Source organism: Coloeus monedula (genome assembly GCF_965178545.1).
Source record: "Coloeus monedula genome assembly, chromosome: W".
NCBI classification, from domain to species: domain Eukaryota; kingdom Metazoa; phylum Chordata; class Aves; order Passeriformes; family Corvidae; genus Coloeus; species Coloeus monedula.
In genome coordinates, this window is record NC_138821.1 from 1,586,229 (window position 1) to 1,597,703 (window position 11,475).

Consider the following 11,475-nt stretch of genomic DNA (forward strand, 5'->3'; position numbering starts at 1 on the left):
ACATCATGCCTTGAGTGCTTGTCTCCCGCGACTCCACCCGACATCTGGCGCCCGAACAGGAGAAGTTGCCCTAGCCTTATGTGACGGGGGAGTTGCGTTGGGGTCGGGTCCCGCAGCTAGACGGACGGCGAAAGAGGTCTCGTATACTGCAACGATTTCCTCCGCGCCCGAGCGACCGCACAGGCGGGCTCGCCGATACGTGCTGCCGAAGCCTGGAGGGGCTAGCAACGGTACCGACGTAAGTATGGAAAGGCAAGCAGCACAGGAACTTTTCAAGGCTTTTTTGCTTAAGCGTAATTTTAAAGGGATTGATCTTGATAAAGACCTCCCCGCTCTTTTAACGCATGCGCGCTCTTACGGTTTTTTCGCTGACCCCCACTCCATTCATGAATTAAGTCAGTGGCGCGCGTATAGTGACAAACTTTGGGATCTTGTCTTAGATGACGATAAGCCAGCTAAAAAGATAGCTAAACTATGGAGAGTTGTTTATAATGAACTTTTAATGGTACAGGCAGAAAAGAAAGCCGCAGAAAAGATTAAAGTTGCACAGGACCGTAATCGTCTTTACGGGGAACATGGTCCTTCTCCCTTCTCTGGTCCGCCTAATCCCCCCACCTTTGCTACGGTTCACGTACCCCCTGAGGCTCTTGCCTCTGAGTTGCCTTCCGCGCCTTTCCCCCCCCACCTCCTGCTCCTCCCACGCCTTCCTTGCCGCAGCCTGCTCCTCCGCCCTTGCCTCACCCGTCTCCGCCGGACTGTTCTCGCTCGCGAAACCCCTTTGTTAGCCCTGAGCCTGTCCCTGGGGCAGAGTCTGACCTCGCGGAGGCCATGGCTAGGGGCCATCGAGAACTTTGGGCTGCGGTTGCTCGTGAGGGCTTACAAAAGGGTGATTCTGACATGCTAGCGGCTGCTCAGGACAGCATAGCGTTCCCTGTCTTATTTGTCCCTAATCCGCAAGGGGGCGGCAATATCGCGCAGGTGACTAATCTGGATTGGAAGCTGTTAGCTCAGCTGCGAGCAACGGTGGGGAATTACGGTGTCACCAGTGAACCAGTTAAACAGATGCTTGATTATATTTTTAACGCTTTTACCCTTCTTCCTGCTGACATTAAAGGCATTACTAAGCTCATGTATACCCCGCATCAGCGACTGCTTTTTGAGGCTCGCTGGAGGGAGGAGGCAGCTGTTAGTGCAGATCTCGCTAGACCCCAGGGAGATCCGTTAGCAGATATCACTGTAGATGAACTTCTAGGACAAGGTCAACATATGAGGGTTGAGGCTCAGGCTGCACTAGGCCCTGCTAAATTGCGGGAAGCTATGGCAGTTGCTAAGAAAGCTATGGATAAAGTCCGAGCCCCGGGTGGGATCCCTATGTATATGAACATTAAGCAAGGCAGAGAGGAATCTTTAGGCTCTTTTGTTGACAAAGTTATGGAAGCCATCTCAAAAGCTGGGGTTCAAGAGCATATGCATGACCCGTTACTTAAGCAATGCCTTTTACAAAATGGCAATCAAGCCACTCGTGCCCTTATTACTTCCACCCCAGGGGATTGGACTGTCCAGCAGCTCCTAGAAAAGGCTGCTACCATGCCCACTAGCTCTCAGCTGTTCTTAGCACAAGCCTTAGCAAAATTAGGTGAAGGGCTTAAAGAACAGGCTATTAGCTCTCAAAATCAGGTTATGGCAGCCCTTGCTCCTCTCCAAGCGGCAGCAGCACGTCCCCGCCCAGCTCCAGGTGGCCGCATGAAGTGTTATCGCTGTGGGACACTCGGTCATATTCGTCGCGAATGTACAGCCGCAGGAATCTGGTGCAACAAGTGTCAATCCAATACGCACAACTCGAACGCATGCCGTAATAGCAACAAGAAACAGGGAAACCCCCGACCCAGCGCGAACAGCGGCCGCGCGACGACACAAGTAACCGCTCCAGCACCTCTACCTGTCCCCGCCCAGCGACAAGCGGAAGTCTCGGCCTGGACCTGGCAGCCTCAGTAGATACTGAGTTGCTAACATCAGAAATCCATCGCATTCCCACTGGTGTCATCGGACCTGTGTACATTAATGGCCAAGCTATGGGAGGACTTATTGTAGGTCGTTCATCTGCAATTACAATGGGACTCCTAGTAGAGACTGGTCTTGTTGATGCTGACTCCGCTGGAGAAATTTTTATTTTAGCACATACCGATTATCCTCCCGTTAAGATCCCGGCAGGACAAAAGTTAGCACAACTAGTACCATTACCACATCTGGCTTCAAGCATTCCGCCTGTTTGTGATGCACCTAGGTGTCAGCCAAGTCCTGGCTCTACTGGATCTCTGACCTTACTCACTATTGATCTCACCTCCCGCCCACGGAAGCGTTGTCTCCTGCTGTATCAGGCAGAGTCCATCACCTTGGAAGCCCTTCTTGACACAGGAGCTGACTCCAGTGTCATCGACCCTGGAAAATGGCCTTCCAATTGGCCCATTTTGCCCGCTACAACTACAGTCACAGGTATCGGAGGTATGAGACTTGCCCAAAAGTCTCCTTTGCTCCACATTGAAGTTGATGGCAAACAAGTGCCGGCTATAATTTCCATCATGCCCCTACCAACAACTGTGGACTGTTTGCTGGGCAGAGATGTTTTGGCTCAATTAGGCCTCGTGCTGACCAACGACCACCATTTACACTAGAGGCCATTGCTTGGACATTCCCGTTGCCGCTGACATGGACTACTAACGACCCTGCAGTGGTAAAGCAATGGCCTTTAAAACGGGAAAATTTAGAGCAAGCCCATGCTTTGGTAACCGAACAACTCCAACAGGGCCACCTAAAACCATCTGTCAGTCCTTGGAATACTCCTATTTTTGTCATACGCAAGAAGTCTGGTGCGTTTCGCCTTTTACAGGACCTCCGTGCAGTAAATCAACAGATGGAGTTTATGGGGGCATTACAACCTGGTCTCCCCAACCCAGCCATGTTGCCCCAAAACTGGCCTCTTTTAATTATAGATCTCAAAGACTGCTTTTTTACTATTCCATTGCATCCAGATGACACCAAGCGCTTCGCCTTTACCTTACCTGCCCTGAATAAAGGAGAACCAGCTAGACGATTTGAATGGACTGTATTGCCGCAAGGGATGAAAAACTCACCTACTTTGTGCCAACTGTATGTTGATGCTGCCTTACAACCCTTACGGAGACAGATGCCTGATGCCATTATTTATCACTACATGGATGACATTCTCTTTGCTCAAAGGGATCCCTTCACCCCTGCCCAGATGCAAATTATTGTTGCCTCCTTGGCTGCCTGGTCCCTTGTTGTGGCACCCAACAAAATACAAGTTTCTGCTCCATGGAAATATCTAGGATGGACTATTACCGCTCAAAGAATAAAGCCTCAGAAGTTACATATTCAAGCATCTATTTCAAATCTAAATGAAGCCCAGAAACTTCTAGGAGACCTACAATGGCTTAAACCCATTACAGGAATTCCCAACATGCTATTGGAACAGCTACGTCCTTTGCTAAAGGGCACAGACCCATGTACTCCTGTGACGCTTACGCCACAACAGTCTAAAGTCTTGCAGCAAATTACATCCTGTATCTCCAGAGGCTTTGTTGACCGTCTAGACCCCGACACCCCCTTATCCTTAACTGTCTGGAACAGCGGAGAACATCTCTTAGGAGCCATTACTCAGCAAAAGAAAACGGGGGACATCTCTGTTCTAGAATGGATTTCGCCCCCCTTGCAGCAAAGAAAAACAGTTACTCCAAAGATTGAAAATTTAGCAACTCTTTTAAAGAAAGGACGTCTACGCACCTGGGAAATTAGTGGCCTTGAACCTGCAGTTATCTACCTCCCCATGGAAAAACCTACCTTAGATTGGTACCTACTCAACTCCTCGCAGCTCACTGAAGCATTGCTCTCTTCTGGAGCAGAAGTTCGCACCGGCCCATTAGCTCCAAAATTACTCAACTGGTTGGGAAACTGGACTTGGATATCCAAACCGTTGCAGCACCAAGGACCTATCCCTGATGCTCTAACAGTTTTTACTGATGCCGGACGCAGAACCAGGACAGCTGCCGTTGTTTGGCACTATAATCAACAATGGTGCCACCATAAGATTGCAGCTACCCCTACTGATACATTACAAACCTTAGAACTTGTAGCAGTACTGTGGGCCGCCCTTCATTTTTCGGAACCCCTTAATGTCATTTCAGACTCTCTTTATGTTGTAGGAATTGTTTCTAGGATCGAGGACGCTGTCATCAAGGAAGTGAAAAACCAGCGACTTTTTGATCTGTTATTACAACTAAAACGTGCGTTGCGGAACAGATCCCACCCTTATGCAATTCTCCATATACGCAGCCATAAGTGGCAAGAAGGCTTAGGAGAGGGCAATGAGAGAGCAGATCAGATCGTGTCACTCAGTCAGAATGTTCCCAAAAATACTAGGGCTCGAGAAAGTCACAGTATGTTTCACCAAAATGCGAAAGGATTAGTAAAAGATTTCCATATCCCCCTACGTGACGCACGTGCCATAGTAAAAGCATGTCCGTTATGTAGCTTTCATAATGCTGGAGTCGGTTTAGGTATAGGAGTCAATCCTCGGGGACTTAAAGCCAATGAAATATGGCAAATGGACGTCACACATGTCCCCAGTTTTGGGCGCTTGAAGTATGTTCATGTGTCAATTGACACATACAGTCATTTCATATGGGCTACAGCTCAGACAGGAGAACAAGCGAGACATGTTGAACGTCATTTGAATAGCTGCATAGCAGTTATGGGAGTTCCTTTAATAATCAAAACTGATAATGGCCCTGCTTATAGCAGCACCCGCTTTGACAGATATATGCAGAATTGGAGTATTACTCATAAAACAGGCATCCCCCACTCGCCCACAGGTCAGGCTATTGTAGAGAGGGCACATGGTACCCTCAAAACATACCTGCAGAAATATCCTGAATTGTCCAACCCACAAGATAAATTACTAAAATGCCTTTTTGTCTTAAATCACCTTTGTGTGTTCGGTGACAAAGAAGTGCCTCCTGCCATTGTTCATTTTACCTATCCTCAACCCCCGACGCCCATGCCTTGGGTGCGCTACAAAGACCCCAAGACGGGACTTTGGCAGGATCCTGTAAAAACCTTGTACTGGGGAAGAGGTTACTTATGTGTGTCCACTCCGACAGGTCCCCTATGGGTTCCGGCCAAATGGACTAAGCCTGTTGTCACTGATGAGCAACCCACAACAGAGGAAGAAAAGAAGGGTACAGAGGAAGATATCACAGATCCTGCAGGAAGTTGAGCAGCGGTTTTGCATTACCTTCCTTGTGGACTCTGAACAGGAGATAGAGGGTTATCTCCTCCCACATTTGCAGAGACACTTTTTGCGCTTTTGCCAGTCTAGTTGCCTTGCATGTAATTGTAATAATCATAAGGCGTGGGTAAGATTGCTTTGCGGAGGCTGTAATTTACAGTGGTGGGTCCACCAGCAACATCTATCAGAAGGGTTTTGGTGTCAGTCTTGCAGTTTTCACTGGCACCGTGAGACGGCTCAAGGAGCATTAGTACAACTCACAGGCAAAAATATCATTGACAGTTTGCAATTAGTTGAAAATCTTGAAGATCTGCGGCTAAGAGAATTAGCGTGGTCAGTACAGCATTTAGCAAAAAAGATCTTAGCCGATAGCTACTCTGTAGTTTTGCAATCCTCGTGCCAACCAAATATCGGGGTCCCCATTCAGTGGCAAGTTGACCCAAGAAAGTGGGATCATGTTTGCCGGCGGTTTAAGCATCGTGCTGCTAATCGCAGGCTCAGTAATGGGTCACCCCCTTTCCTATCCTCCTAAGGTGTTTGACCCTAGAGATAATATCTGGGTCTCCTTGGCACGTGAATTGAACACCACAACATTCTGTGCCTCCCTAGCCACACCCAGTACCCCATTTTTGACATGCTTAGTTGGAGTACCACTAACAGATAATACATGGCGTAACTTCGTAATCGAGACCCAGAACCAGTTCAAAATTATTAGACCATTAAAATCCACAATGAATATTACCGCTGGCCTACAAGAGTATGATAGCTGGGATGATAAACTCCCGGTGGGCCCTGAGCCACAAGAGATAGAACTAGTTGATTCTCTTAACGCTACAGCCTGGATTTATATTAATAGTTCACGTGATTTATGCCAAGAGGGCAGCCTTAATGGCTGTCGACTGAATGAATCCAACCCCACCTTGATTTATCCTATTGGCAATGCTTCACAGTGGGATTTAGAATGGTGCAACATTACCGTGAGAAATCGATCTCTTGCAGCCCCTGGAACGTTTTTCCCTCGAAAGTTACCCAGAGGGTTTTTCCTAATTTGTGGGAATCGTGCCTGGTCAGGTATTCCATCCAGGCCTGTAGGTGGGCCCTGTACCTTTGGCCAACTGAGTCTTGCACTTCCACAGCACCATCCTAATGCTACACACCGAACACGATGGCAGAGGTCTTTAACAGAAACTATAACACCTGAATGTCAGGATGACCTCACGCTATGGAGCAAATCAGAAGTGCTTTTTACCTCCCTTTTTGTTCCTGGTGCAGCTGCGGCACGAGCCCATCGTCACTTAGAAAAACTGGCATGTTGGGTAGTTAAACAGGCAAACGGTACCAGCCGAGTGTTGTCTGAACTTGCAGAAGATCTGAGTTCAGTCCAACACGCCCTGCTTCAGAATAGAGCAGCTATAGATTTTCTACTCTTAGCCCACGGCCATGGCTGTGAAGACTTTGAAGGAATGTGCTGTATGGATCTTGAGGATCATTCTAAGTCCATCCACGCCGAAATTAAGAATTTGATTGAACACTCCCAAAAAATAAAAAAAGACTCCGGATTTTTCGGATTAGAAGGACTTACAGAGTGGATGGGCTTAGAAGGATGGATGAAAAGTGTGATTAAATCTTTAATGCTGTTGCTAATAATTGTTTTGCTTGGTTTACTTATGCTTAGCTGTATAATGTCATGTATAAAAAATTTAATTCTGAAGTCAGTCAATATGACTATGATCATGCAAAAAGAAAACAGGGGAAGTGTTGAGAGTCTTTCTGAAGAATGGCTAAAGAGCAAAGGTCATGATAACACAGGAGGCTTAGAAAAGATGCAGACACTGAGTCCTTGAGCAAGAGGTTGCATAAATAACAGTGTGCATTCAGATAAGAAAGAAGACAGAAACCATATGGAAGAGAAAGATAAGACCACCGTGTTTGTAGATCCCACGGAATAGCTCCCACCAATGAGGAGCTCAACTTTTGCAATATGTATGAGCTAATTAAAGGTACTATAAGTAAGTGTAGTTTTGAAAAATAAATCGAGACTTGCTGAACATCATGCCTTGAGTGCTTGTCTCCCGCGACTCCACCCAACAGGATAGTCCTCCCGATGTGCTCTGATGTTACAGCAATCAAGCAGTCCAGTAGAAAAGGGAGAAAATCTGAAATTCCAGAGAAGGAAAAGTTCAACTCTCAGCCTCTCTCCGGAGAACAAGAAAACCGGAAAAAACTGGCCAAAAGCTGACTGGAAAAGCTGCAAGCCGGGTGCTTCCTCGCTCCCCCCTGCCCCAGCTGGAAAAAAAACCCTGTTATCTTTATGTGACCTTGAACAAGTTTCAAACTGCTTTGAGAAAGCTTTGCTCAGTTTTTTCTTCCCCCTCTCAGGCTCAGTTCAGAGGCATAGAAAAGCCAATAATTAATTTCTGGGCATAGGCAGCGATATGGGATACACATCATAAGGTCACCCCAAGACATTCCACCCCTTATTCCATATTGTTGGCTCAATGCCCAAACTAAGATATTCTAATTCTACACACACATAAATACACATATATATATATATACACAGCTATATACGAACAGTGACAGTGACAATCAGCAAGCAGGGGTATACTGGCATTTCACACTACAGGTGGTTTTCACACAACAATCAGATCTCCCTGTGGTACACAACGTGTTGTGCCATCTTTCTGCATTACCCACCATGTGCAACCAGGTCCCTGAGCAAAGACAACCCCACGGATGGGTTTGTCTGTACTTGAGGCAGAATTTATCCACACAGGTTTTCCTAACAGACCTCTGAGATGCACTGCTGGGACCTTATCTCCATCTGTTGTATGCAGGGATTCAGATTGGGCTGGACCAGCTCTATTGGTGGAACCTCGGGTGTTAACTAACCAGCTGGCCTTTGCCAGAAGCTGGTCCCAGTTTTTGAAAGTTCCCCCACCCAGTGCCTTCAAAGTGGTTTTCAACAATCCATTACATCGTTCCACTTTGCCTGCAGCTGGTGCATGGTAAGGGATATGGTACACCCACTCAATGCCATGTTCTCTAGCCCAGGTGTTAATAAGGCTATTCTTAAAATGAGTCCCATTGTCAGACTCGATTCTCTCAGGGGTGCCATGCCTCCAAAGGACTTGCTTTTCAAGGCCCAGGATGGTGTTCCGGGCAGTAGCGTGAGGCACAGGGTAGGTCTCCAGCCATCCTCTGGTGGCTTCTACCATTGTGAGCACATAGCGCTTGCTTTGGCGGGTTTGAGGCAGTGTGATGTAATCAATCTGCCAGGCCTCCCCATACTTGTATTTGGACCATCGCCCACCATACCACAGGGGTTCACCTGCTTGGCCTGCTTGATCGCAGCGCATGTCTCACAATCATGGATCACCTGGGAGATACTGTCCATGGTTAGATCACCCCTCGGTCTCGTGCCCACTTATAGGTGGCATCTCTGCCCTGATGGCCTGAGGCATCATGGGCCCATCGAGCTAGGAACAACTCTCCCTTGTGTTTCCAGTCCAAGTCTACCTGTGACACTTCTATCTTTGCAGCCTGATCTACCTGCTTGTTGTTTTGGTGTTCTTCATTAGCCCTACTCTTGGGGCCATGGGCATCTACATGGCGGACTCTCACAACCAGCTTTCTTACTCGGGCAGCGATGTTTTTCCACTCTGCAGCAGCCCAGATTGGTTTTCCCCTACGCTGCCAATTAGCTTTTTCCCACTTTTCTAACCATCCCCACAGAGCATTGGCTACCATCCATGAATCAGTGTAGAGGTAGAGCTTTGGCCACTTCTCCCTTTCTGCAATGTCCAGGGCTAGTTGAACAGCTTTGAGTTCAGTGAGTTGGCTTGATCCATCTTCTCCTTCTGTAGCTTCTGCAACCCGCCGTGTGGGACTCCATACGGCTGCTTTCCACTTTCGTTTCATCCCTACGATGCGACAAGAACCGTCGGTGAAAAGAGCGTAGTGTGTGTCTTCTGATGGCAGTTGGTTGTATGGTGGAGCTTCTTCAGCGCATGTCACTTGTTCTTCATCAGCGAGACCAAAGTTTTCACCTTCAGGCCAGTTGGTAATTATTTCCAAAATCCCAGGACGATTCAGTTTTCCGATTCGGGCGCGCTGTGTGATGAGAGAAATCCATTTGCTCCATGTGGCATTGGTGGCATGGTGGGTAGAGGGAACCTCTGCTTTGAACATCCACCCCAGCACCGGTAGTCGGGGTGCTAGGAGGAGTTGTGCCTCAGCGTGAATTACCTCTGAGACAGCTTGGATTCCTTCATAGGCTGCCAAGATCTCCTTTTCTGTTGGGGTGTAGTTGGCCTCAGACCCTCTGTAGCTTCGGCTCCAGAATCCCAGTGGTCGACCTCGAGTCTCACCAGGCACCTTCTGCCAGAGGCTCCAGGACAGGCCATGGCTTCCGGCTGCAGAATAGAGCACGTTCTTCACTTCTGGTCCTGTCCTGACTGGGCCAAGGGCTACCGCATGAGCGATTTCCTGCTTGATTTGGGCAAAAGCTTGTTGCTGTTCAGGGCCCCAATGGAAGTTGTTCTTCTTGCGGGTAACCAGGTAAAGAGGACTCACAATCTGGCTGTACTCAGGAATATGCATCCTCCAAAAGCCTATGGCACCTAGGAAAGCTTGTGTTTCCTTCTTGTTGGTTGGTGGAGACATTGCTGTGATCTTATTGATGACCTCAGTGGGAATCTGACGCCGTCCATCTTGCCATTTCACTCCCAGGAACTGGATCTCTCAGGCAGGTCCCTTGACTTTGCTCTTCTTGATGGCAAAACCAGCTTCCAGGAGAATCCGGATAACTTTCTCTCCTTTCTCAAACACTTCTGTTGCGGTGTTCCCCCACACAATGATGTCATCAATGTACTGCAAATGTTCTGGGGCCTCACCCTTTTCCAGTGCAGTCTGGATGAGTCCATGGCAGATGGTAGGACTGTGCTTCCACCCCTGGGGCAGTCGGTTCCAGGAGCACACCCCTCCAGGTGAAAGCAAACTGAGGCCTGCACTCTGCTGCCAGAGGAATGGAGAAAAAAGCATTGGCAATGTCAATAGTGGCGTACCACTTCGCTGCTTTGGACTCCAGCTCATACTGGAGCTCCAACATGTCCGGCACAGCAGCGCTCAATGGTGGAGTCACTTCATTCAAGGCACGATAGTCCACAGTCAATCTCCATTCTCCTTCCGATTTGCGCACAGGCCAGATGGGGCTGTTGAAGGGTGAGTGGGTCTTGCTGACCACCCCTTGCCTCTCCAGCTCACGGATCATCTTGTGGATGGGAATCACAGCATCTCGAGTTGTCCGGTACTGTCGGCGGTGCACTGTCGAGGTAGCAATTGGTACTCTTTGTTCTTCCACCTTCAGGAGGCCGACTGCAGACGGGTTCTCTGATAGCCCAGGCAAAGTGTTCAATTGCTTAATGCCCTCTGTCTCCACAGCAGCTATTCCAAAAGCCCACCTGAGTCCCTTTGGGTCTCTAAAATACCCGTTCCGGAGGAAGTCTATGCCCAAAATGCACGGGGCCTCTGGGCCAGTCACAATGAGATGTCTCTTCCACTCATTTCCAGTCAGGCTCACCTCAGCTTCCACCAAGGTCAAATTTTGTGATCCACCTGTTACACCAGAAATAGAAACAGATTCTACCCCCACAAGCTGCGATGGAATTATTGTCCACTGCACACCAGTGTCAACCAAGGCATCATATTTTTGTGGTTCTGATGTACCAGGCCAACGAATCCACACAGTCCAAAAAACACGGTTTTCCCTGACCTCTACCTGGCTAGAGGCAGGGCCCCTCTATGCCTGGTTATCCTTCTTTCCCTGGGCCTGTATCTTAGAGGTTCCCTCATGGGAATTGGACATACCATCGTCTTTTCCATCATTTCCAGCAGTTTGGCTACATGCAACTGGAGCTACTTCCTTTTTGGTAGATCCTCCTTTCTGAGACTTGCGCTCCTTCAATTCACTCATTCGTGCTGCCAGAGCAGAAGTGGGTTGTCCACCCCACTTCCTCATGTTTCCCCCACTGTCACACAGGAAATTCCACAGCTCACTTCGTGGGATGTACCTTCTCTCTGGGGAACGTCCACGGAGAAGGCACTCTTTAATCTCCTGGTGATTCCTTTCCATCTTATTTTCCATTTTCTGCATACGTGTTTCCACAGCT